The sequence below is a fragment of the Canis lupus genome, chromosome 19 (assembly GCF_048164855.1).
Source record: "Canis lupus baileyi chromosome 19, mCanLup2.hap1, whole genome shotgun sequence".
NCBI classification, from domain to species: Eukaryota; Metazoa; Chordata; class Mammalia; order Carnivora; family Canidae; genus Canis; species Canis lupus.
The window spans coordinates 20,222,610-20,246,544 of NC_132856.1; the positions used below are offsets into that span (position 1 = coordinate 20,222,610).

Genomic DNA, 23,935 nt, shown 5'->3' on the forward strand with positions numbered 1-23,935 from the left:
AGTTAAAATGTGGTCCCTGGGTCTAGGATGTTTACTTGTAAGACTAGTGTATAGAGCAAGATGACTGACAATGGGTTATAAGAAAGCTGGCCTGTGTATTGAGTGGCGAGGCGTCACAGGGTTTGGAATCAGACCAGATTTTGAATTCTAGTTCAACCATTTGCTACTGTTAGCCTTAAAAATAAACCTGCTAGTCATTTTTCCAGCAAAAGATGGGTTTATCCCAGAATAATAGAGAATTAGAATCCAGGGCAAGCAAGCTATGACAAAACTATAGGCAAGACCAAAAAACAAGAGAGGAACATCATTTTATGGAAAAGAAGGATGAAGTTGAGAGAGGTTGTTTTGAACTAGAGTCTGTTAGCGGGGATCAAGAATTCAGGGTGATGATGGTTTCTCACTGGCTGAGTTGCAGTGGTAGTTGATTTCTTGTAGGAGTTAGAACATAAATATTTCCTTATTGGGATTCTTCTTGTAGAGTTCTGTAATTGACAATTCTTCCTGTAACTGATACTGAATTGTACAGCTCTCCCTACCAGCCTCTCTTTCTAGCATCTCAAGTGCACTTCAGTGAGGTTTCCCTTTATTAATTTTCACACTATCCTCTTGACCTTGGGCAAGCTTGTTATCATTCCAGAACACTGCTTTTTTTCATGTAGGCACTGTTACATATAACGTTGGTGTAATAAGGATAATAATGCATGTGCCTAAAAACTGTAAATTTGGCCCCAGAATAAAGAGTCACCAGGTGGTTAGCTTTGCTGGATTGTTTCCCGTAGTTCTATAGAGGCTGGCCTGGAGGGGCCTTGCAGCGAGACCATGCTTTGATGATGGTTCTGTGGCATAGTTTCGTGAACCTGAAATTGCAATTGTGAGTAGATCATTTTAATTTGTTTTAGAGTTCCTTTTAAAATTAGTGACCCTTGGAATCTGGATTGAGAAAGAGCTGTCACTTCCTAAGGCCATATAAATCACACTAATTGATCAATCAAAAATAATTCTTAATTTACATCATAGTGTGAACAACATGGTAATTCATTGCATATGTGCTGACTTAAGTGTTCTAAAAATATGGTTAAACAATTGCGTGTTTAAAATCAGCTATTTTTAAAATGCCAGAGCAGAAAAGATTTCCATTTTTATATTGACTCATGAAGAATATTAGGATTTTCTTAAAATTGTGAAGAGTTTGACTTCATCTACCCTTAAGATTACAAGTTGCATTTAATTCCTTTTTACATCTAGAAACTAATGCAATATACCAATATAGAAAAATTGAAAAATGCTATCAAATGTAAAGATGAAACTAGAAACCCTTACTGATGTAAGCATCATCTTGACGAAAAAAAAAAAAAAAAGAACAGATACAACTGCCTGTGTGTTGGGATCTGATGGCACATGTGTAAATTGCATATGGAGCACACATTTATTCCTTGTTTTAAAGTCTAAAGTGAAATGGGAGGAGCTCAAATAAAATAGGATTAAGTATGATTTTGTTATAGCATTGTGAATGGATTTCTAATACTTTGTATCATTCTTGGAACTGAGAGAGCAATGCTTATAAGAACCTTGGGTGAGTAAGTATTAGTGTGTGATGATTACTTGGAATAGAATTGCTGGTGATAAAGGAATGATAGAGGAGCAGGAATCGATCAAGAAAAAAGTATTCCATCATATTTTTATTATAGGGCTTAAGGGAGAAACATTGTAATTTTCTTCGGGAATTAAAAGGTAACTTTGAAAGCTGGGAAGAACTACTTTTTTCTATCCTTCTAAAGAACTAGTAGTAATGGTAACAAAGCTGGTAATATTTTAAATTTCTCCATTTGGCTTGTCCTGATCAGCATCTTGGTGTCTGGAGAACTAATTCCCTTTGGTGTCTGAACCAGCAGAGAGAAAGTGATCACATTGAGGAAGGACATTAAATGCTAAGTTTGGTGGAATTATTTTCAGAGAAATGTTGCCTTAACCTCAGCGTTTGGGTTTTAATGAAGTTCTAAACAGTGCTTTAACTTCTATTACTTGCTAGAGTAATAGAAGTCCTTTAATTTACTGCATTTTGACAAATAAGATTTTTTAGATTGCTTAAAGAGCTTATACAATAATAGGTTTTACATATATGTATCTGTATGACTGTCTGAGTATATGAATCTGGGTGAATGTGTATGCCTGAATACATAAGTACTTCCTTAACTTCACATGAGTAACTCATGAGATTTTGCTTTTATTTTGTATGAATCACTCACTGGAGACCCAAGACCGATTAAATGGGGTTCTAAGCTTTTTTTTTTTTTTTTTTTAATATAGTCCCTGTTTAGTAAAAGAAATGAAAGGGGAATCCATTGGGCAGATGGTATTATGTAAAGTAGAAGCAAGGAAATCTTTGTTTTGACAAGGTGACTTAATTATCTATAAAGTATATTCATAGGTAAATGCAGGTTTCTTTTCCTGGTATACTTAGTCTTATAAGAGAAATGCAGAGAGTCTCCTCTGCTAAACTCATTAGATTTAATAGAACATAGAGGGGATTATACTAATTCAGAGAGAAGAGGACAAGAAAGGAAGTTGCTATTTCTTTTGAAATCTTTCCCTTTCCCCTTTGGTTTGTTTGAAAGTTAAGTACATGTAAGTGTCCGTTCATTTTTGCCCCTATTAGAACATTAAAGACATTCAGTATGAGCTGTTTGTAGCCTTTTGTTATAGTTGATCCTACTTCTAAATGAACTTTTAAAAAGTAAAATAGAGATTTAAAGAAAGACAAATCTGGTAAGCTTCCTTGCATTCTGAATCCATTTATTCCATTTGAGATTAAGATTATGCATGAGAGAAATACAAGACAGAGAGTATAAAAACAATGTCCTATTATTTTCCTAAAGCATTAAACTTTTATAAAAATATGCAAGACAGGAAGTTAGTCCTTGTGATACACCATGAGCAGGAGAGAGAATCTACCCTTATCTGCAGAAAATCAGAGTGATGGATGATCAGTTAAGCCTGTTTAGCATTTCATACTGATCAGCAAACTGAAACAAGTGTTTCTCAAACTTTAGTCATCTACCACCTGCTCGGTTTGTACCATCTATGCACCACCTGTTTTTGTTAAATACTTAACATTTTTCTGAAAGCAATGTACTTTTGTGCAACTTAAATTTATTTTAAAGGGAACTGTGTCGTGATTGTGGAAAGTCATTTTCATGTGCTGTAAAGAGAAAGATAGCAATAAAAATAATGAAAGGTAGAGTGGGTAAATTTCAGCTTGTACTGGCTAATCACAGATCCTGAGCCTTGCTTTCTTTTTAGGGCAAAATTAATCTATGGGATTCCTAAGGATTATGACTAGGAGCAAGCACCAGGAAGGATTTGGGGTGCTGGTCTCATTGCCGTCTTCATGTGGGTCATGGTTAATGAGCATACTCATGCTGTGAAAATGCATCAGGATTTTCACTTCAGATGTACTCTCTTTCTGTGTGTATGTTACATCTAGACAGTTTTATTTCTAAAAATGGTACAAAAATTTAGGCCCCAAATGAATCTGTCCCTAGATGGAATCACATTGGTTGGAGATTGACAACGGAATGATTTGCTCATAATGTCAGTCAAGGTCTTTGAATAGCATAGTCCCAAGAACTACCTACAGTAATGTCACCTTCTAATAACTTCATCTTACGTAGGCAGCCATGATTCAGTCTGAGCTAACTGCTTTGTGTAGCTACTTAAGTTTGTTTGGTTGAGGAATGAGGAGCTTTTAGAGACTAGATTCCACTACAGACAATAATACCATCGTTGTTAAAGAATTTCAAAGGCAAAAAGGTAAATATTAGTGTCAAAGGCCACAAACCAAGGAATCTGCTTTTGATAAACTTTTTTTTTGTATTTATGCATTTTTTAAAAACTATGCTATCATCATGCATTCCATTTCTAGCTCTTTGGAGTGTGCACATTTGTCGATTGCTGCAACCCAAACATAGATACAAGAACTGTTCAAGTTATGGAACGAATAAGTCATGGGGATAAAAAGGACAACGTGGGAGGGGCGCCTAAGTGGCTCAGTCAGTTAAGCATCTGACTCTTGGTTTCAGCTCAGGTCATGATCTCAGAGTGGCGAGATCGAGCCCTGCATCAGGCTCCATGCTCAGAATGGAATGTGCTTGGGGTTCTCTCTCTCCCACTGCCCTTTCCCTTTGCTCGTTTGTGTATTCTCTCTCTCAAATAAATCTTTAGGAAAAGAAAAGGTACAGCATACGAAATATAATCAGTGGTATTGTAATAGGGTTGTGTGGTGACAAATGGCAGCTACACTTACGATTAGCACAGCATAATATATAGACTTGTTAGAGAATCACCAAGTTATACACCTGCAACTAATGAAACATTGTGTGTCACCTGTAATTCAGTTTTTAAAAATGCTGAAACAGCCCCTTGTGCTGGACTGCTCTTCAAAGAGAGACAGTGATAAGTATGCTTTATTTTTATACAAGCCAATGTAGCACTCACAAATGCCAGTGGGTCCTGGTGCATATGTACAAAAATTGAAGAAGTGTTGATGAGAGATATTTATCCTTATTGCACACAGCAGTCTGGTATTTCTATTTTATTTTCTTATTTAATGCTCTTTGCCACCCACTAAGTTGATTTCATGACTCACTAGGAGGCAGTGGCCAGCAGTTTTTAAAAGCATTCTGCATGGGAGGACAGAGCTGTGCCTTCTGTGTTGACAGCAGATGTCTTTTTCTGATATTATACCCTGGAGTCTGTCATATTTGCTGATGGCATGTCTAAGTCCCAGCCTCTTGCAAAAGAATAGGATCAAGTATGATATTAGGATATATGGCTGTAGTTGCAAAAATAAGCCCCATTACCTGTCAACTTTCCACTGAGGATCTTCGTGCCTGAGGCAAAGTTCACAGGCTTTGCATGTCACCAGCAGATGGATGGCATTAGTTAGTGGTCACTTGGGTTATGATGGACTTAACCACAAAGGGACCTAAGTCCAGCCTTAGAAGCCTAACTTGTTTTCTCGTAGTGGAGCTTTGGTGTGCCGGGTAATTTCTTCTCTCATTGAGGACATTTGTATCTGTCTGATGTTTGATGTGGCTGCTTTGTGTGGCATATGTTATCATTGCCTTCCAGAGTCTATGGACAAGTTTGTAAGTTGTACCTAGATAGGCTTCTGAATCCAACATGTGTTTGACACTACTGGTGAGGTGTCCCTGTGAGATTTGTAGTTCATTAGGAAATGACCGAGGAGGGTCCTGTGTATGAATATAAGCTCCTGAGAGCAGGGACACATTGATCAAGCTATGTATTTGCAGTGCTCTTAGAACCGAGCACTGTGCCTGGTGCAGAGTATTCGATAAGTAAATATCTATTGTCTGACTTGGAAATAGATTTTGAAGTCACATGATTAACTTCTGAGCGTAAAATCATAGGAAGTCTAACATTAGAAGCATTAGAGGCAGGTGACAGTATGTCATGAGGTCTTGGGGGCATTTGATACTTTGACAACATCTCCTGCAGACAGGTGGAATCTGCCAGCTGTCCATACAGGAATAGCAGTGGCTTAAAATAGGCCTCACTCCCAGTGCTGGGTGGGATTTAGGAGTAGAGAGTTCTTTATTTGGAAGCAAGGGAGTAAATTGGCCTGTTAGGAGAAATGAGAAAGCCCTATTTTTGCTCTTTCTTTAAGAAAAAAACAGATAAGGGACGCCTGGGTGGCTCAGCAGTTAAGCATCTGCCTTCAGCCCAGGGTGTGATCCTGGAGTCCCAGGATCCAGTCCCACGTCAGGCTCCCTGCATGGAGCCTGCTTCTCCCTCTGCCTGTGACTCTGCCTCCCTCTCTCTCCCTCTTTCTCTTTCTTTCTTTGTCTCTCATGGATAAATATATAAATAAATAAAGTCTTTAAAAAATATATATAAGGTGGTACCATAAGAAAATAAAGGGCTCAATTTTTGATACACCATTAGGTTTTATAAACTAAGGTTAATTAAAAAGTCTGCTAATTTATGAATTCCAATCTTTATGTTTTAAGTAAACATATTTCTTAGTCATGTTTAGCAATAAGATTTAGGGAACTGTGTCATCTCTAGTTACTTGACTTTTGGGGGGTATAGAGGATTTGTGTTTCGTTTTGTTTAGCAGTTGTATGTTTTGCTTACGAAGCTGCAGGCTTTGCTATCATGTTTAGAAAATATGTGACCCTGGTCACCTTTGTCTTCTGTCTCATTGACATTGGTCTTCCTATAGGATCCTGTTTTAACACTGTAAAATTGATAGCAACTTGCACTAAGTTCTGGAAAATGCCTCTACTCACTTCCATTTCAGGTCTGCCATTTTCTTAGAAGTTTAGTCACTATTGTTGGAATGGAATTTTCATACATGTTCCAGGAAATCCTTTGCCATTAAACCAACTTGTCAGTGAAGCATTAAACCCCATTGGAACTTTCTGACGAGGGCGTCTCTGGAGGGGAATGTACATGGAGCATTGAGGAAGGGCCTTGGAACAGTCTTCACTGCTCCTTACCCTCAGTCCACCCCAGGAAGGATCTGATGAGGGAGGCGTTGTTTGAAGCTTGTCAGAGTAAATAGATGTATCCTACCTTTCTCCTGTGACCTTTCTTTTGGAACATTTGAGATTTTGTGTTCTCTGCTGAAGTAGCAAGAAAAGGGTGACAAGCTGAAAACAGATGAATGTCCTCATAGAATGACTAACAAGCTAAGAACAGTGTAAGTGTCCATGTAAATGAAGACATCAGATAGAAGTATCTTAATAGACATTTCCTGCTGTGCTTCCCCAATAACATTTGCTAACGGAAACTTTAAAATGTGAATTCCTATGCTTTGGAATGCTGAGACCAATATGATGGAGCAATTGCCTTAATTTTTCCTTTAAACACTTGAGCCAAGAAAAGAAGCTAAACTTGTGCAGAGTCGGGTGTTGGCTTCTATGTTTATGTACCAGCCTGCTTGAACCTGAAACGTTACCTCTCGAAGGTGGAAGCAGCCTCACGTTCAGAATTTACTTTGAAAAAAAAATAACGTTTTGGTGAAGATTTCATAAGGAGGAGATCAAACAGGGACAGAGCAGTTTCTCTTTTCTTTCGGGATGGGGGAATGGCGAATTCATCCAAATGGACTTTTTTAAAAGTAAGCGATGTCTGTTACGGAAATTGAAAGGTTAGTGGCAAGCTTTATGTATACTGAGCCACTTTGGTTGATATTTGGTGATTCTGAATGCATTTCACCTAATATTTTGCTTAGCTTGATTACTCAAGTGAGAATGCACAATATTAGAAATAGAATGCAGTATAATGTTAGTATTTCCTTTGGAGGAATTGCCACGAAACATTGTGGTTTAAGGACATCCCATAAGTAATGCTTAGAATCTAAACTAGAAGAACTGCCGAGGGATCAAAATAAATGTTTCAAGGAACTTTAAGAAAGCAAAAGCTAGGTGGTATTATTAGTAATAATTTTTCTGTTTTCTTCTAAATTAGTTTACATTTATTTTCATACACACACACACCATTAAATAGAGCATCCAGTTAAGAAATGAAACTAACTTTTTCTAGAAATGTAGTCATTGAGCAAAGCATGTTAAGCGCTCAAGTTCAGCTCAGGGTGGGAGGGGTCTGTGAGAAAACATTACCCTCTTTCTTGGGAGGAAGTGGTTCTTTTTTCTCTTATTTCCCCTCCTATTTCATGTTAACTCCATGGCACCCCAAGTTCACTAGTGATCACGGAAGATGCTCCTGTAACAGGGATGCTAGATTATGCTTGTTAAGAATTGAAACAAATTCTCTGATTATAAATGGCCTTTTTTTTTTTTTTTTATTTCCTTCTTTTTTACCCCCTCATTCACTGCACCAGACAGAGGGAATGTCCTGGCCATGTCAGAGAGAGAAAAGAACTGCCATGGAATTGGAAGTGAAAACATAAAGCTAATTGTTGATGGTTTAATGTTACAGACCACCAACGAGACAGGGCCAGAACTTGAGGTCTGTTAGATCTTGAGGGAGACAGAAATGCCATTTTGATTTAATTTAAGAGTCCTAAAAGTGGTGGTCGACACATTGCTAAATGTGCCTGGCTTCTGGAGATTGGAAAGAAGTTATTTTGTTCATGACATTGGGGTCAGCTGTATGTTTAAGAAGCCGGTCATGGGATTCTCATGATCAAAGCCTGACATGAAACCGTTCATTCCATCATAAGCTAATGAGATACTTACTGCCTGAGCCAGCCACCTGGGATGCAGATACCACTGGTGACCCAGTAAAGGACTGTGGTTTAGGTGAGTCCAGCCCTTGAGGCCACCTTATTCTATTTTACTTGTAGCATTATCTCCCTCCCTTTGCTTAAATTTTGTTTTGAGTCGGAAATGCTTCTGGCTGACTGGGGTCCTTTGCAGACCATAACTGGTGGGTCATGTGGGGAGAGATGGGCGGGAAGTGCTGAACATCACTGGGGAGCTACTTTGGGATGTCCAGGTGAATGACCACATATGTGCCCACGTTTTGAGAAGGCCTGGTTACCAGCACTGAGAAAATTGCTGGCTTGAGGCTGTTGTAGTTGTGTGGTTAATCACTTATTATGTGGTCTACACAGATGTTCCTGTAGAAGTATTTACTTCCCTAAAACCCATCCACAATCACAATATTGAGCAGCAGCATACAGAGTGGATAAGAGTAATCTAGCGGGCAGCCCGGGTGGCTCAGCGGTTTGGCGCCTGCCTTCAGCCCATGGCCTGATCCTGGAGACCGGGGATCGAGTCCAGCGTCAGGCTCCCCGCATGGAGCCTGCTTCTCCCTCTGCCTGTGTCTCTGCCTGTCTCTCTCTTTCTCTATCATGAATAAATAAATAAAATCTTAAAAAAAAAAAAAAGTAAACTAGCTGCATGGGTTTGAATCCCAGCTCTAATACTATTAGCTGTGTAGCCTTCGGCAAGTTACTTCTCTTGACCTTTATTTTCTTGTCTGACAAATGAGGATGATGGCATCTATTTCAGAAGTTAGGTGTGTGGGTTAAATGAGTGAATATGTCTCAAGGTTTTAGAAGCTCTTAGAAGCATTCTTAGCACAGGGCAAGTACTCAGTGACGTTACCATTATGTCATTCTTACTGGTAATTTCCATTTGTTGAGCACCCGTTGTGTTTCAGCAAGTGAACTTGATTATCTTGATGAATTTTGTGTCATTTGTGCAGTCCTGCAATAGCAGGTGATCTTGTTCCTGTTTTACAGCAGATACCACTGAGACTCAGCTAAGTGCCTAATATGAGGTTTCACAGCTGGCAGGTGAGAACTGTAGGATCCAAGTCCCCATCTTGCTCTGTCACATTTCTGTCCAATCAGACCCCATGCCAGTGGAAACATGTTTCAACCTCACTAAGTGAAAAGCATATTTTAAAAAAAGCATATACATATATATGCATATCACATATATATTCTGTATTAATGTTATATATAAAATGTATTTTGTTTAAAAAGCTATTTTAGTGTATGTCTGGGGATAATGGAAATTTGTATACAAGTTGTCACCAGTGGCCTATCATGGTGGGTGGAAGGGGGTGGATTCTGAGACCTTTTTATTATAATATTTAGTTCTCTTTCTTTAATAGAAAAAAACTTTTATTGAACCCACCAGCACCCAGATTGTAAAGTTATGTGCAGTTGCCCAAATCATTAAAACAATGAAATTTTAAAATGGAAAATACAGTTTTCTTCCACCTTCTTTTCCTTTCCTCCTGTTTTTTGAGATAAGCAGTGTTTCAGTCTGGCACAGATCTTTCCACAGCCTTCTGCATAATTATGCAAAAATAGAAATGTACACACACATATGGGGTGTTAGATTTTTCTTTTCTTTTTTAGATCATTGTCCTTATACCAGTGGAATCCTACTGTACTCGTGTTTTATTTAAACTTTAACAGTAAAAAAAAAAAAACTTTAACAGTATGTCATGTACATACCACCTATAGATTAAAGTCCTTGGTTTTAATAAATGCATGCAATTTCCAAATATGAATATAATCCCAGTTTATTCTATGACACATGTATTGATATAACATTCAATTACTTTATAATTTTTTCATCTACAAACAATTCTGTAATAATGTCCCTATACGTATTTCTTTTGATTCTCGGGCTTGGACTCCCAACAATTGTGTATACTATACATTCATATAATTTTTGCAATTTTATTTTCTACAATGAGCAGATACTTCTTTATAATCAGAAATAAAATTTCAAGTAAAATATATAGAACTAGATTTTCACACATTCACACCCACGCACAGGCATACTGCACCAACTCCAAAGCCAGTGTGAAAGACTTCTCTTCCAAAAGCAGAGTCACATTTATTCAAAGAGTAATGTCACATTGTTGAGTGTTCATCATTGGGTTTCTGTGGTAAAAGAAGATACGTAAGGACATATGGTCATGGCACGGAGAGTGTTTTTGTTTTAAAATTGGGGGAAATTGGCAAACATACTAAGCAAACCATCAGTTCTCTTTGCCTACTCAGCTGATTGTAAGAAAGCCACACACACACACACACACACACACACACACACACACACATTCTTTGTATGAAGAAAAATCCCAAAGTTACATTGCTTCTAGTTTTGTAAGGGCTGTTCTATATATGGGAGTATGTTTGCACCTTGAAGATCTGTGCTTAGTTTAAACCTCCTCCTCCAGAATTCCTCCTCCCTTCCCTCCCCAAAAAGGGCATTTACTGAAATATAACCAGTTGCTGGTTGCTTCTGGGGTGTTATGTGGAAGTTGTTAACTGGATATTATGAAGGCGGCTGTATTGTAGTTGAGAATTAGTTTGATGTAAACTTCATTGTTATGCAGCAAGATATAATTTAAGCCAGTCTCTGGAAAAATAACAATTATAGAAGATAGTCACTTATGGAGAATTACCAAACCACAGATATGATATATGAGAAGGTCCATATGCATTTTTTTGGTAGTCAGGCTGAAGTCAAGATGAAATAAAAGCCCTATTTTGAGACTTCGGTTGGATGTCAAACTATTGCCTCATAGGTGAAATGGCCACAGAAAAGGCCTTGGTGTTACTTGAGAAACTAAACCTCTCAGCTGGCGTCCAGCACAGCCTTTTCTTTGTGTTGAATTCCCCTCTGTGGGGAATAGTGACGTCACAGGCTCATTGTGAGTAGGTGGTGAGCAAGACATAGGGCAAAGAGGAATGGCAAAGGCTCTCAGCTTAGGAGGAGGAGGAGCTAAATGCTCTAATTCAGCCAGCATGCTGTGTGTGAGCTGATTGCACCAAAGGAACAGGACTGTGTTAGCTCCCATCTCAGTGATTGTGGTTTTGGGGAGACAGACCCCTCCATAAGGATCTGATGAGAGTTTTGGATCTCCTTGCCAAAAAATGCATATTCTCATATTCTCTCATTCCTTCCTTCTCCCATGTGTGTGCTCACACAATTTCACAGGACTCAGGCCCCTTGGAACCCATCCATGAACCTGTAAAGAATTTTTAAGTTTGCAGAGTCTTAGACAAAGCTCTGAAAATCATTATTTTCCCCTCAGTCAATACCAACTCGGTCCTAGCATAGGCTTTCCATTTTCAAACAGTATAAATGAACATCCAGAGGAACGCTTTACAGAATGTAGACTTTGAAGGTATGAGGTGCCAAATAACATGGAAACCAATAGATGGTGATTTATGGGGACAGGTAGGACCTTCATTTCTTGGAATATGTTCATGGGGAGTCCTTGCTTCTCCAATGGCGTTTGAAACTTGTAACTTTTTCTGTGAAAGTCTAAGGAAGCATAGTGACTATAAATATGCACCCCCCACCCCCACCTGCAAACTTATTCCATACCTAATAGCATAGACCCCATGGAACAAACACTCTACCTATCGTTTAGGGTTGTTGGGATCACAGTAATAGTTTTAAACCACCAGGAGCTCCAAGAACAGTGATAGCAGTGATTTATAAAATAACCTCTGAGTTGCTCTCTGATTATAGTCAGATCGTCAATGGCAGGCTTCTCTTCTCTTGGAGTGACACACTCTCATGCAGGGGCAATTTTCAGCATGCCTCCTTCAGAAAGGCAGGTTCTGCACTTTAGACTTTGTCATTTACAGATTTGGGCAAGTTCTCAATACCTGTTTACCTTCATTTTCTCATCTGAGAAATGAAAGTAATGGTAGTACATTTAAAAATAAGCTTGCCGGCGTCAGTAAATGGAGAAAAAAAAAAAAAAAAAAAACATGAGGTGTCTGCATAGGCCTTGGCACATCTAAAGTACTGAACAGCTGGAAGTTTGAATTAATGAGTATTTATTATTATCTAGTGGCAGTCATTTATTGGTCTCTGACCCCACAGAGTGAGGCCTTCCAAATTCAGTGTTCCTTGGAAGATTTCTGTCTTTGGATATGACTCACTCACGTATTACAAAGTTAATATTCAAAATCCTGGGGCAAGGGCTGGCCAAGAAGAACTGGGTTTAACCATGTAGCTCTTTCTGTGTACCAACCAAGATCCCATGAAATTGTTTGACACCATTCATGAATGAAGAAAGAATTCTGTAGCAGAATCTTTTCCAGTTCACTCACCAAAGTATTATTGTGCCTCATATCCAAGCATAAGGAGCAGGAAATCGTGGCGGGGGGCAGGGGGTGGCAGGCAGGTTCCTCATCAGTCGCCAAAGCAAACTTAGATTCTTGGCTGCTGTTAATTTATCTTTTAAATAACGGGGGAAATCCTCTGGATCAGTAATGAATTGACAGAATTTAAACACTTCACACATCTCTCTCTCTCTCTCTCTCTCTGTAAGCTGTTTTTTTTTTTTTTTAACTTGTTCTTACTCCCTTTTACCTACATATTTCTTCCAAAATGAATCTTAAATTTCTTTGTCTTGTATGAAATGAGAATAATAGCAGTAACTAAAGCCACATTATAGTAGTCATCGAGGACTATCTCATACAAGATCCCCGAAATAAACATGGCACACCTAACGTAGGGTAAATCAGAAGTAACTTAAAGGATTATTTTCAAGGATCTGAGAAGAGTGTAGGGTAGGAGTTGGCAGATTTCTCTGTAGAGAGGCAAATTATAAATATTTTCAGCTTTGGCGGGGCCACATGGCCTCTGTTTCAGTTACTTTTGCTGTTCTAGCATAGAGAGCAGCCACAGACATCACATACATGAATAGGTGTGGCTTCCAATAAAACTTTATTAACCAAAACAGGCTTTGGGTAGGATCTGGCTCCTGGGCCCTGGTTCGTTGACCCCCTGGTGTAGGGGGAACATAGAAGTGGGCATCCTGTGCTAGGAGCACTGCTGTGACCTAGTTTGGCTGGCAGGGCAGGAAGGAGCTCCCAGAATCTAGAAGGAAGGAGCACTGTGGAGAGGGCTGCCCAGATAGGAGCTGTTGTTCCTGAAAGGACACTGCTGTCAAGAGATCACCCCACAACAAGGGGCAAATACCAGGCCTCATTTGTCCTCCCTCCCTCGCTTCACTTCTGGTGTGCCCTGTTGACTTAAGCTAGCAGAGCAGAGGGAACACATGACCCTATTCTGTAGAGTGTCCTCCCTGGGATCAAAGAAGCAGGGTGGGAAAAAAGGAAGCTGTCTGACCTGAGAAGCTAATGAGCCTGGATTCCCCCAGTTCCAAGGGGGGGGGGGAGGGCTCTGTAAACATTTTTTTCCTGTTGTTGTGTATTAATCCTAGTCAGCATAAACATCTACGTGTCTGATTACATGTAGGGATTCTTTCAGTTTACAGTCAGAAGAGTAAATGAATCAAGGGAACAGGAATAGCATTCTACAGAGACCCCTTTGATGCAGAAGTTAGTCATAATAATAGATTCAAATCCCTTGGGCCAGTCAGGTTCTTCTCCACATTGTTCTTTCTGTAAGGTTGCTTTCGGAAGGTCATTATGCTAAGCTCTCAACTGAGGTTTGAAAGCAGGGGGAAACCCTATATGCTCGAATGAATGAATGAATGAATGTTGACCTTTAATAGGATGAGTCATCAACCATGCATTAGTGAATGACTCCCTTTAAGGTAAGTACTGATTTAGTTCTGTCCCAAAACATCTCATCACACTGTGGATTGAAGTAAGGGCAGGAAAAGTGAATGTCTTTGATAACCTTGCAATTCACCCTAATAGAGGCCTTGAAAATAAGTATCATGGGGGAGTATGTGTTGTGCATGATCCTCACTTTTTAAAAATTCTTTATAATTCAGCTTCTTGATTCTTTCTTTAGAAATTCCACTTATCTCTTGGACTTTGGCTTCTTCATTTACAGCTCTCATAGCTATCACTAAATGCATAGTAACCCACACCAACAAGGTATCAGGTTTGTAAGGTCTCACTTTTGCAGGACATAGGATAGATAGGTATTGGTTTCTGTCAACACATGTAGTGAGTTGAATCAAGCAGAATTTTAAAAGGCTAAAGGTTGATGATTTCAACAGGCACTATTGGGAACTTGTGTTTGGTGCTGTTGCTTGTATTCTGACAAGCAAATGGTCTTGAAAAGATAAATTTCTTAGTATTTGGTGGGGTCTTAGAATTCGAGTTGTATCACTCTGAAAACTTGTTTCCCAACACTTCTGTAGTTTGGGTCATGTATTTATTTTTACTTGCAGAAAAAGGTACATGAAAAGTTGCTGCTAAAATGTTATATCTGGGGATCCCTGGGTGGCTCGGTGGTTTGGCACTTGCCTTCGGCCCGGGGCGCGATCCTGGAGTCCCGGGATCAAGTCCTGCATCAGGCTCCCGGCATGGAGCCTGCTTTTCCTTCTGCCTGTGTCTCTGCCTCTCTCTCTCTCTCTATGTCTATCATGAGTAAATAAATAAAATCTTAAAAAAAAATAAAATGTTGTATCTGTGGCATCGATGCTTGGCACATTGCAGCCTGGAGAGGTTTCCAGTTGTCTTCGCTTGAGGATTGACAGTGAGGGCAACGCATAACTCAGGTCTTGAAAATGTTCAGCTTTGCTGATACTCCTTACTGTGGTAGGTGACTGTCCTTATATTACCAGCTTTAGTTTTGAATGGAGATGCTTCTAGCAGTGTTACTTTCTGAGGTTTGTTACCTGCATTATTTTTAATGTGCCTCAGCTTGGACTTGGTTCTCCAGTCTTTAACCCTGAAAGACCTCAGCTCCCCAGTTTGGGGGAAAGATTCTGGCCCAGGGTGTGTACTTGAGTGCATGCAAGTATCCTTTCTTGCAGAGGACCTATTCTTCCTTGCAAAATGACAGCAAGATAATATAACTAAAGGTGATTTCGTTGGGTTTTCATCCTCTCCCTTCTTAATCCTACTGCCCCTTTCTCTTTTTCTGTCCTATTTCATCCTGACTTTCAGATTACATGACCCTGTGTTCTTGGCAATCAGACATACTTTTGTTGAGAGGGTTACTGCTGAGTTATTTTACAAAAATTGATTTTGAGTGACATAAATGGAAGGCCGTGGAAGCATTCTGATGATTTTTGGAGATTGGTCCTTTCAATCACCTGCTTTGTATAGTGAGAAGATAGAGATACGTAGCAGTGAAGGCCTTGTTCCCATCCCATGGTCTGAACAGTGGCAGAGCTGAACCTGGGATGAGGCTTATTTGCCACAGTGCACTTCCCACAACAGAGCACATGGTCTTGTCAAAACCTTTTCTGATACTTTGTTCTGAACTTTTTCTTAAGTTTGTAAGCTTCTGTAAACTGTCTTTTATTTTTTTATTTTTTGTTTTTTTGTTTCGTAAACTGTCTTTTAAACACACATCTCGGCACCTGAGTGGTTCAGTCACTTAAACATCTGTCTTTGGGGCAGCCTGGGTGGCTCAGCGGTTTAGCGCCGCCTTCAGTCCAGGGCGTGATCCTGGAGTCCCGGGATCGAGTCCCATGTCGGGCTCCCTGCATGGAGCCTGCTTCTCCCTCTGCCTGTGTCTCTGCCTCTCTCTCTCTCTCCCCCCTCCCCCAACTCTCTGTGTCTCTCATGAATAAATAAATAAAAAACCTTTAAAAAAAAAAAATCTGCCTTTGGCTCAGGTCATGATCCCAAGGTCCTGGGATGGAGCCCCATGTCAGGCTCCCTGCTCAGTGAGCAATCTGCTTCTCCCTCTCCCTCTGCCCCTCCCCACTTGTGTTCTCTCTCTTGCTCACTCTCTGTCTCTCTCAAATAAATAAAATATTAAAAACAAAAAACCCACACATCTCAGTTTGGCCCAGCTATAAACATTATCAAGTTTGATTATGAGTTTTCTATTTGACTCGACCGTTGTTTCTCAAGTTTGTCCTTGGGAAAGTTACTATGTTAGATTTCTGGGAGCAAAAGATGAGATGAACATTCCAGGAATGACTTTTTCTTGTGTGGAGCTTCCCTGCACTGGACACAAATGTCAAAAGAAGACTTGCCCTGGAAGTGAGATCTCTAAGCACTCTTGGAGGTGTGTAATGTATTACACTAGAGTTGTTCATGCCGGGATGGCTTTTCCAGAACGTTGTGGGCACCTTTGTGATCTGTGAACAGCACACATACCGTATTTGTTCTGTAGTTGTTTGTGAGCTTTCTTAAGACTTAACTGTGTAATTATAAGCTGCTGTTTTTCCTTTTAAGTATGATATAATGCTGTTTGTGTTCATTGTTTTTATAGGCAGTCATGTTGAATTACAGAAGCACTAGTATTCATGAGAAAGATGAAATCCTTCCGAGCTGGGAGATTTTTTGTACATTAACTTATTAACTTTTCCTTTCTAAACCATTGCTTTGCTCACTCGTACCACACTTCAAAGGAGAAGCATCTTATCACAGCCCTTTAGTGAATTGAGAGGTTTAAAACTCAGTTATAATTCACAGCATGCCCTAGTACAACTTGTGTTGTAAATGAAGCAATTGTTTAACACAGGACTGAACTGCCAGAGACAGAAATGAGCTAGAGGAGGGGAAAAACTTGAATTGGTTTTAAAAATCACCTTGTCTTTTAGGTAGGGTCTCTATTGGCTCTGCCTTTTGGCTGTTTTGCAGTAATAGAATGTGCATGTTTGCACTCATTGACTTTGTTTCTGTTTTTAAAGAAGTGTTGGGGAAGGAGAGTGAGCTGAGAAGGCTTTCTTAGCTGTCCGGGCTCACACTACCTAATTAGCATGGTCAAGCACTCAGTTTGGTTTCTGAAGCTTTATAGAGCTTTAGCCAAGAAGGCACTTCTGTCCTGGGGCAGGTTTTCTTGATACCAAGGAGATTAGCAGTCAAGAGGCTCAAAGAGAGGGAGTTAGAATGTACTTAGAGGGCAGCCTTTAGCCCTAGAAGAAGGTAATTAATGTTGGACATTTTTTTTCTTTTTCTAGGCTGAGTGTCAAATATCGGACAGGGCTAAAGCCAGCTCATTAATCCTGGCAACTGTTACTTCTCTGTGATGTTAGAATAGAGTATTTGCCCTTTTAATTTTAGGTATTCTTGCCTCTCACAGTCCACTCCTGTCTAGAGGGTGTACTAAGAGTCTAGCTACATATTCTTCCTGGCAGCCAAAAGTTTGCATTTGTGACAAGGCAAAAGTGAATGGCTTATCCTGGTGGAGTGGAAACGCCCTTCAGTATTGGCCGCCTTTTTTTTTTTTAAGTGTTCCAGCCTGGGTTACTCTTAATGTGTGGTAATGACCCATGTGAATTGGGAGGTCGATTTTATGTTATTTTGTAAGATATTTTTGGAGAGCTTGTATAGATTTGGAAGAATGAACATGGTCCATAACATTTGCATTTTACCATTGAACGGGGGTTTCCTCCCTGTAAAGGATCACATAATGAATGTTTTCGCTTTGGGGGCCATATAATCTCTGTTGCAACAACTCAGTATAGCCATCTTAGTGTGAAAATAGCCACAGACCATATGTAAACAGATGAACATGACTATGTTACAATGAAACTTTATTTTTAAAAAAACAGGCAGTGAGCCAGATTTGGTTTGCTGGATATGGTTTGCTAATCTCTGCTAGAAAGTACTCCTCCTGTGGCAGCATTTCATTTTAGAGGCCATTGTTCCTCACTCTCCCCCTGGTCCTCTTGGTCACCTACATTCCACTGTCACTTGCTACACATTGTAATAAAGACAATCAGGGCTGAGGTGCATTGTATATGCTCTGTGGTTCCCAGGCAACGGAAGCCCTAGAGATCATGCCTAGCTATCAGCTCTGGGGTCTTGTACTGCCAGAAATGGTCACCTTAGGACCTCAGAGAGGCCTTTGGGGCCAGCAAAACTGATCAGCATTTATAACAAGCCATCCCTGGTTTCCAACCAACTATCAACAAGCTCTGTATGTTGCTATAAGACTTGAGATAAGCCATAGTCTCTGCAGCACACTGTGGAATACAAAGGAAGAGCTGAAAAAACCCCCCTTTTGCTAATGAGCTTGTGGCATTTTCTGTTTATCTGAGGTCTCCGGCATGAAAGCTCCAGGAACAATCTTCTCAAAACTCCAGTTTTCCCAAGTTTCCGATTAAACTCTTGAAATCCAAGTGATAAATATATATATATTTATTATATATATATATATTTCCCCCCAAATACAGGAAGGAATCTCCATTTTTATTAGAAATTTGAGGGGAGGGTACTCTTGCAAAATCAAGCTGCTTCCTCTTTGGCTGACTTCTCTTGGGTTGGTCTGATTATTTCTATTAGTACCTGATTATGCGCTGTCTTGGGACAGTAGTCCTCCTTTTAAGGACTGCTATGTCCCTGCTTATAGGGACTCAGGTGTGCCTGGACCTGAGAAGCAACTAGCTGTGCTTGAGTTATATGCTCTATGACAGCCGGAATGCACAGCATGATTCATTCCCACAGAGATCCACCAGATAGCTTGCTTCCCCGACATCCATGCAAGGTCTTCAGGCCCATGGAAGAAAAGCATACTGGAAAAGAAGCACATGGAAGCTAATGATAAAGCATTGTGATGGATCAATCCAGAACTTCTTTACTTTTTTCTCTAGTAGACAGTACATAGCATTGGATTTCCGCGCAGCTGAGTCAATAACTAGCAATCTGACTATGTGCGCTTTGATACTTTGGAAGAACTTAACTAAAATTTTTAAAAGAGAGATAAGAGAGGAAGAGAATCAATCCATGTGACCACACACTAAATGGCTCAAAAATTAAAAAACACATAGGTGTGAGTAGATTTGCTGTTTTATTTATTTTTTTATTACTAAGTTTGAAAAGAAAGAATGACTATAGAGACTTGAATCCTAACTATTTCACTCCACCTGGCTTACTTATAAAAGAAAGACGCTAAATGAAGTGATTTTTTAAAAAGATTTTATTTATTTATTCATGAGAGACACACAGAGAGGCAGAGACATAGGCAGAGGGAGAAGCAGGCTTCATGCAGGGAGCCCGATGTGGGACTTGATCCCAGGACCTCAGGATCATGCCCTGAGCTGAAGGAAGATGCATAACTGCTGAGCCACCCAGGTGTCCCATGAAGTGATTTTTAAGATGCTTTTTTGTGTGAGTCAAAATTCTGTTGACACACACGGAATTAATTTTCTGAGAACAGTCATGGTGCCCCTACTCACATTAAGTACAGCATTGTCCAGAATGTTTCCACCAAACCGAACCCCGTCTTCCATTCCTTGCCCTGCCCTGTCAGTCTGGGGGCTGCCTGCAAACCTGTGAGGTAGAGAAAGCTATGTCGCCACCTTTACCGAACAGACCAGGGGAAGCATCTGTGATCATATCAGCTTTCAGGGCACGGCTTCCTTTTTTGGGGTTCTGAGCAGCCACCTTAGAAGGGAAGCCCGGGAGCAGAGTCTGTGGATGAGGTGGGGCCCACCTGCTCCATGGAGATGTGTGGAGTTCTCAGGGCTCATCTCCGGGGGTAGGGCTCACCCTCCAGCAGCTATGGCTTTGATTGAAAAGGTATGCAGCCCTCCAGAGCCAACTTCAACCAAATGGCATTGGTCTTTGAAAAATGTCCTTCAGCTCAGCCCCTGTGGAACGCATTTACTTAGGGATTTTGCCCTTGCTCAGAAGTGAGAATGTCGCTTGAGCTGGATTGCCCCTCAGTGAAGGCATGTGCTATGAAAGTGTCTTCCACTCATATGCCTAAGGATTTATAACGAAAACAGTCGTTCTTTAATAAAAGGACATCGACACAGAGAGCAGTAATGGTTGATGCTATCTGTTTTTGAAGATAAGGGTTTTGTCACAAAGGCAAGATTTATGGTGGGGAGCCCGAGTAGCGGTCCTGTGGCAGGTGATAAATCACTTTTCTCACCACTGAATATGGAGAAGAGAGGAATACAAAGGCCTTTAAAAAAAAAATAGGAAAAGCAGAGGTACTCCGGAGCATTTTGCCTATAGATGCTGTAGAACGTTTGTAGGAGAACCAAGATCATGGGTATGTGTAGTGTTGAATGAAATGCTTTCATTTCATTATGAGGAACACTTTTAGAGAAATTCAAGTTTTTTGGTACAGAATCTCAAAAAACTCAGTCCATCCATTGGACAGAGTCACGTGGTGTTTGTAAATTTAGGGTTTTCATGCAAGTTGAACAGGTAACTATGGTGATAATAGAACTCAGGACCTTTATCTTCTCTTTACTTCCTGCACAAATTTCTTTAGCGCTGCCCACAACTATGCAGATTAGAAAAAAGAGGAGCACATTCATCTATTGGATGTGAAGGGTGAGAACCAAGCAAGAGAGACCGAAAAGACTTGAGGAACATGTTGAAAGGCATTAAGCCTAGAGAGGAGGTTGCGAACTTGCGGTCTTCTTTCCTGGGTACTTTTACCTCCTTGTCGTCCTCCTCTATTCTCAGTGCCAGGGGAAATGGTACCAATACCACAGGGGCAGTTGGAGGCTCTTTGGCCTCCACCAATGCTTCCATGTAGATAGGAAGGCTCTGCCCCGATCAATCAAAGACTAGCCTTTGAGGAAACCCGAAGCCAGGCAGCTGGCCAACTGGAGCAGATTTTCTTACAGATGATTTGTGCCTTTCTAGAGGGCTCTGTTAAAGCATAGTTCTATCAGTAGGGGAGGGTGTGGGTTCACATAGCATTAATTATATAATGGTGAGTCTGGGAACAGATAAGGTATTGGTGTGAGGACTCCTTTTCTACCTAGTGTGAGATCAGCAATAAATTTGTGTCCAAGAATTTCACTCATTTGTCACTTTTTCTTTGCTACTAATACAAAAGATGAAATATCCCTGTCATTATTGACTTACCAATTCATGGTCTTCAGTTTTGTTAACATTCCTCAAGTGTCTTCTAGACTGTATGCTCATGAGTTGGTCAGTGAGTATTTAAGCGAATACTTGAATATTCAGTCATTCACTTGTTTGTGAATGTTCAGTCATTCACTTGTTTGTTTGTGCCTTTATTCACTTAAGAAATACTTGAGGCCTTCGGCATCCCAGTGAGTGTTGTCCGTTCCAGTACACAGCAGAGAAGAAAGCAAGAGTCCTCTCCTGACAGACTTGTTATCCTAGCAGGGCAGGGCCTGGCAGTAAGCCAAACCAAATTATTAATGTGTCAGCTGGACAGTGAGTGCCTGGAAGGAAATGAAGCGCGGGGTAGGGGGTACAGGAAGGGAAGGAACGCTAACAGAACATTCATTATGTTCTCAGTCACTCAGGTGTCAGCATCTCCTGACTTTGTTATCCAGAGGATAGCTCTCCGAGAGGCTAAGCAAAATCCTTACCTCCATTTATAGATGAGGAGACCAAGGTGACATAGGGGGTAGATGTCATTATCCAGAGCCCCTGCTCTCAACCCTTTGAGAGTCCCTCATCTCAAGTCCTGCTGCCCCGGCCCATGTGGCCACGTGAAGGATCAGTGGGTATCTACTTGAATTTGTAACTCGAAGGCACCGTGCCAAGTACCAGGGAGGAAAGAAACTTGAACTCAGGTCCTGCTTGGAGAAGTCTCAGAGCAGTGAAGAGGTACCTCGAACATTCTGCTACTGTGCTAGGGATGTCCTAGGAGCAGCAAGCACTGTGGGCCTTGGGGCACACTGCTGGGGTGGTGTCCACTGGGGTTTGGGGGGTGTGGTAGTGGCAGCGGTGATGGTGGCACTGGACTTCTCAGAGAACTTCCCTGAGGAGCTGGTCTGGTACAGAGTAAAGAATAGTGAGGCATTTGGTGTAGTGGAAATTGTCAGAGTAGAAAGCAGAGGCTTGAAAGAATGTGACGTCCAAGGGCTCTGTGCCGAGATACAGGCATTAGGTGCACGGGTGGCCCCATCCTCCACTCGTCCTCTCAGAAGATCCTCAACCTGCTTGTCCTCATACTCACCTGAGAGGGTTCTGAGTGAAACTCAGTCTTCATCGCATGTGACATTCTTCAGCTTCTTAGTAATCTCTAGGGACTAAAATGGTTTTTTTTTTCTTTATTTTAATAGATTTTATTTATTCATGAGAGACGCAGAGAGTTGGGGGAGGGTAGAGAGAGAGAGGCAGAGACACAGGCAGAGAGAGAAGCAGGCTCCATGCAGGGAGTCTGATGTGAGACTTGATCCCGGGACTCCAGGATCACACCCTGGGCCAAAGGCAGACGCTAAATGGCTGAGCCACCCAGGGATCCCTAAAATTGTTTTTGAAGGACCTTGAGAAATCTTGTTCCCGATTACTCAAGGAATAATGAATCAAACCTAGTTGACCAGGTGAGGCAGTGTGATAAGAAGGGCCTGTGACTGGGAGCCACATGAATCTGATTCACATTTTAGGTGCAGTACTTCCTTGGGCAAGTTCATTTACTTCTTAGGGTCTCCGGTTTTTCACTTGGATATGGAACAATGAGACCAACATCCTGAGGGATCAGGAGCTAAGGAGGAAATTAATCTATGCTCCCTACCTTCCACTGCTTTTCTCTTGCTGCTTTGCAAATCTCTTAAAAACTGCAAGTCAAAAATAAATAAATAAATAAATACATACATACATACATACATACATACATACATACTGCAGGTCTGGGGGCACCTGGGTGGCTCAGTCAGCTAAGCATCTGCCTTCTGCTCAGGTCTTGATTTCAGGGTCTTGGGATCGGAGCTGTACATCAGCTCCCTGCTAGAGCCCCCTTCTCCTTCTCCCGCTCTCTCTCTGAGCACTTGTTCTCCCTCTCTCTCTCTCTCTCTCTCTCAATCTCTCTCAAATCAATCAATCAATCTTAAAAAAAAAAAATGCAGTCCTGGCTTACCTTCATCAAATAGCAAGTTTCCAGTGCATTGCTTTGGGTTGACCCAAAACATGCTTCTCTGCTTATGGATGTCTCCATTTGCTTGCCATTTGTTTCAGTGATAGGATTTTTAGTCTCTTCTTAGTGCTGTGGCTTATTGTTTAATTTTTATATAGTCATGTGGCAAATATCATGTATTAGGAACTGGGACTATAAAAAGTGTATGCCACCAAAAGGGTTTGGTTTTCCACCAGCAAATTCCAAGCTTTCTTTGCTGCCACGTGCTACTGTATCAGATGAGTGGCCCAGGAATCCTCAGCCAGCTCTTGATTGGCCTTTCTCACTTGGGTAGTTATTTAGAAGGTAGTTTTGCAGTGTAATTGTGTCAATCAGTATAGCACTGTCATGGATTTACCACAGTGCTGCAGAAGAGCCCTTCTCAGCTCTGACGTAGAAGAAGCCTTGTGGATCTTCAGGTATCTCAAAGGCTATCTCAACTTCTCGAGTCAAAACTAGTTTTATTTACTGCTTCAAGGGATCCAGTATGAAACATAAGACAGCGATGAGATGAGTCTTTATTTTTAGAGCAACTAAAGCCTTGTGCTTTTCCAAGGGAAGATTAATAATAAGGGGACTTTACCAATTGTAGGGCTTTTAACCTTGAATTTTAAAAGAGGAGGACTTTCTGTTGTCATAACAGCTGCAGGTAGAAAGGCAGGTTAGAGATGATCTGCACCTTTTGTAAATAAGACCGCTGGGGTGGTTTGTGGCTTTGGTGTCAGCAGCTGTTT

At 40.8% G+C, this 23,935-nt stretch overlaps 1 protein-coding gene across 1 annotated transcript in view; it reads left to right on the top strand.

Moving 5' to 3' along the window:
* The window catches only part of PDZRN3 (PDZ domain containing ring finger 3), a 237,194-nt gene that overhangs the window by 33,432 nt on the left and 179,827 nt on the right, over positions 1-23,935 (top strand). The gene's annotated exons all lie outside the window — the stretch shown is intronic.